Genomic DNA, 4,819 nt, shown 5'->3' with positions numbered 1-4,819 from the left:
CTATTTAAGGTTTGAAGGGGGCATAGGAATGGTCACTTCGTATCTTACCTAGATGAGTCTTAAGAATGACTCTAGTTAGGGAATATGTTGATTCTATGGACATGATCCAAACTTAGGAAGTCTTAAAGATTATTTAGGTAGTCTTGAAGAGGCCAATCACGGAGGTTATCTTCTTGATCACTTAAGTAAATCTTTTGATAGACTGTGATAAGGAAATGTCAATCTATGTGTTTGTACCTTGATGTCTTATAAATGTGTATGTGACTTATTATAAGTGTTCTTGAAGGTCATTTAGGTATGCTTAGAAACGTTGTATGGGCGGTCTCTTTTTGTGTTGCTTAAGTGGGTCTTAGATAGATTGTTGTGAGAAGACTACACGTTAAGAAGTGTTAAGAAGGGAGGAGAAGCACCTCACTGTAACAATAAATTCCTTCACTGTATAGTGAAAGTAGCCTACTGTAAAGTGAGCTGTGAATAATTGGCTAAATGTTATCCTATGTGTTTCTAAGTTGTTAAATGTTGTTCTTATGATTATAATATAATTTTTAAATGAAAACATTCATATTTCAAATACATGTTTGTTTCCATGACTTTTATGCATTATGTCATACTTAGCGCATGTGGTTGTACTAACTCCATGCTTTTACCTATCCCTATAGTTGTTGGTAGGGGAGAAGCATTTGGGAAGAAAGACTTGGACCGTAGCATCATTCAAGAGAAACTGAAGTATGTCCTCATTTGACTCGAGGTCATATATGTCTTTTATGTTCCTTATTGAAATATTATAATAGACTAAGTATTTCTATATTAGTATTGTATATGGTTCGTTTACCAAGTATCCTCGTTTCTTAAGTATGATTACATTGAGACTTAGTATTTCCTACGACATTATATGAAATAGATTTTTAAAGAGTATGATGCATTTTGTGAAAATTTTTAATTCCGCACTACTTCTCATTATGTATATGGGATGAATGATAGGTAAGGTCTTGTACAAGACCTCCGAGAGGTCAAGTACGCCAGTTGAAATCCAAGATTTCCCTTATCTTCTAAGGTGTGGTTTCAGAATGTGATAAATGACACAGATAGAACCCTATAATTCTATCTAAGGCTAAGCATCACATTATGCAACCCACTTCATACTTAAAACATATTCTCTTTAAGTCATCATAACATGATTAATACATAAATACTACTCATATATTATCAACATAGTAATAATCATAGTCATTATCATAAAAAGAACACTACTAGAACCATCCCTTACGATCTCACATGTGCAATGAGTAAGAGAAGTCTCATACCCTCCCTTACCCTATGTAGAAGCCTTCTAGACAACCTTAACAAGAGTTCACATACTTAACTTATTCATTTAATTTCACGTTAGGGAAAGAAAAGCAATAACGTACATGAGACCATGTGAGTTAAATGGAATCTGATATTCTACTCCCACACCGAAAAAAAGGGGTTAACACTTGCTTATGGTGTGACCATTCGTACATAGCTATCTAGGTGGATCCACTAAGCTAGAGTAAATGTGGGCACATAGTTAAGTGTAAAATAGATTGTTGCTAGAAACCTTAAATTACTACCGTGGAGGTTTCCATCTTATGAGACAATACATTATTAGAGAATCTGGACTTATTAACGTGAGGAAACCCATGTGGGGGCCTGAATTTACTAATGTGAGACCTCCACCTCATTTACATGCCCTTTCGGTGCTAAGCAATTATTCCCTTTAGTAATAATCTTATAACATCACACAAGTTTACATTAGTCTCTTCTAGACCCTTATGTAAACATCCTATCATAATAGCTCATAGGTGATCACACGTAAACTATCCTTTGACTTTAGATACATTATCATAATCATGTGAAACTCATAACATAATTACATACTTCATAGCGTATTTATGAATATAGGGTTAGGGATGAGGGATCCTTTACACCAACATAACACAACACAATTAGCTATAGCATCATTATCACATAAGTAGAATTCACCTTGCATAATTGAGATCAAAGGAGAATCAAGATCATACCTCATTGATCTTCATGGAACTTCATACCTGAATACCCAAGAAAGCACAACCAACATATGAAATAGGGAAAGTCATAAAGTATTAACATAACTAAAATCAATGTAAAGAAGGGACATGTTCATCACCCTCAACAATTCACCTTAATCAATGCAAGAAATTAGAGATTTGGGAAAAAGACATGGGTCAAGGTAAAACTTATAGGAATTGATCAATTGACCATAAATTAATACATAAATAATATTAATTAATCATAATTAATGACAAATAACTCGCAATTTTATTTTAGGAAGAAGACCCATATGAGGAGAAAAACCCTTGTTTTGGTGGATTTAGAAATCTTCTTTTGAAGGACCTCTTGGGGAAAGGATTACCAAGAGTGAAATAAACCGTAACTTATAGATGAGAAAGACACAAAATTAAGTCGAAAAACTTGAAGGCTTGAACTTCTTGTTCGAGCTCTATTGGTCTTCAACGGATTTTTGGAGGAACAGAGAGAATTTGGCAGAGAGAGAGAGAGAGAGAGAGATCTTTGAGTTCAACTTGAGGGACATGTTTTGAATGATAAAATTGACCTAAAACTAACCCTAAGACATTATATAGTCACTCATTAAACTACCCAAAAGACTCTTCACTTAAATGGGCTTCTTTATGAAGTCAAAGTACCAAAAATATGACCTTTTATAAATTTGGGAAGTCGCTCCGCATCTCGGGGCCATCACGCACTCTTTATTTTGAAAATGAAAACTGAACCAATAAGGTCCGTGTGGGCTGTGCGTCACACAGCAGCCCACTGATTCTTGACTTACGCAGGATGCATTGACAGCCTACCCTCCCAAGTTAGGGTCATTCCTAAGGACCATTCCGGTGGTCTTGTCGTTAATGGACTTTTAGAATCTATACACTAAACTCTACCTATTGAATGTATTTTTACAAGTTTTAGACTTCATTTGACCCTCCGAAACCTTTATTAAAAATAGGGACGTCAACTAGTTAAATATTGCTAGTTTCCAAACGTTAAGAACTTTCTTTAATGCTATGGCTACAAAACCTCTCAAAAAAGTTATTTATACTTATTTAGCCCTAAAAATCATTATTTTTGATATTTTTATCCTAATATAGGTCATGGAAATTTCCTGGTGTGTCAGGTTCATGCCTAATTATGGATATGAACAACTCATTGCATGGTATTTAATAACCATAAATAGAACTAAATACTTTGATGTCAAGAACTTTAACGATGCTAACCATTATGGGATTCTCAACTCGTAGGGATTATGAGGGATTATGAGCATGAACTACTAAACTCAAGTACTTACAAATACTTATCTTCTCAAGATTCTTCGACTTATAGGGTCCATGTGGAACGATCGAACTCAAGGACTTCATGGGTAATATCTAATAGTACCATGATTAGAAATATAAACTCAAATGAGTTAGAAACTTATTGATAAGGACTTAGAACTTGAAGATGCTACTCCTCTCAAAGGTTTTCAACTAATGGAGTTCATGCGAAAGTTATGGGAATGAACGACTCGACTCAAGGGTCAGAACATCAACAAGGAACACATGTATATGATTATTCTCATTCTCATACTTTATTCATCAAAATATAGTTTAAATTTATAGTTGATTTAAAAGGATTCACAATTGAACACAAAGATTTTCTTGAACTTTACCCTTAACTATCTCTTGAATGTAAACTATGAACTCAAGAGTTAAGGTTCATGATATGAAGGATACCGTGATGAAAATGTTTACTCCTGAGTAAATTCTCTTCACTCTCATACTCACTTGCTCGAGTCTTGAAACAACTTACTAGAATTTGTAGAAGACTCCACAAAAGGACTCAAACGGACTTTCTTAGAATGTTAAATAGAATTCTCAAAACTTATTTCTCAACTCTAACTTGAATATGAGTTATGATTTCAAGGTTATTAACATGTTAAGAATGATCTTTGGTGTTTAGAAGTAGTTTAGAGTAGTCAGAATTGTAAAAGAGTGAAGGTACCCTTCGAAAGAACTCAAAAAGAGAAACCGATTGCAAACTGGATGGGGAAGATCAACCTAGGGCTATGGGTGGTGTGGGATACAGACCCTAAAGTACATAGCATAATTTTGGGTGCTTTGGATGGTGCCACGATCTAGTCCCCAACCAAGAAGACTCAAAAAAGTTCTTTACTCGTTTTCTCAACCTAATTTGACTAGAATCAAACAGTTTCATCCTAACTCACTTGGATTTGATTACTTAACCTAATTAAACTCTAATTTACTCAACATAACACTCCAATAAAAAAATTTCATCTCAACAAATCATCAAAAATCTAACATAACAAGATTTAGAATGAACTACAAGAACACCTATCAAGAACTCTAATCTTTCAATTTCAACAATGAAATTTTGTTGAAAATAACATGATGGGCTTGGGGGTGAACTAAACCAACATTATGGAATATTACATGACTCTAAGGTATTAAACACATGGAAAAATTCTGAAAAAAGATGCAAGATTCTCGATGAACGCTTGATCTTCTCCTCCTTTTCTCTTCTTTTTTGTTCTTGAACTCTCAACTAAAACCCTAGGCGTATATTAGGATTATGAAACTGAAACAAAAAGGACTAGACCGTTAAAATATTACTAAAATGAATTAAATCTTATTGGATAAGGAGAAGACCAAAATATCCCTCACTATTTTTGGCTAACTGACCTTAACTGAACAACATTACTCCAGAAGGTCATATCTCACTAATCTGAACTCAAAACTAAGAAAAGTTGGTG

Source organism: Solanum lycopersicum, chromosome 12, assembly GCF_036512215.1.
Source record: "Solanum lycopersicum chromosome 12, SLM_r2.1".
Taxonomy (NCBI): domain Eukaryota; kingdom Viridiplantae; phylum Streptophyta; class Magnoliopsida; order Solanales; family Solanaceae; genus Solanum; species Solanum lycopersicum.
This window is presented reverse-complemented; position numbering follows the sequence as displayed.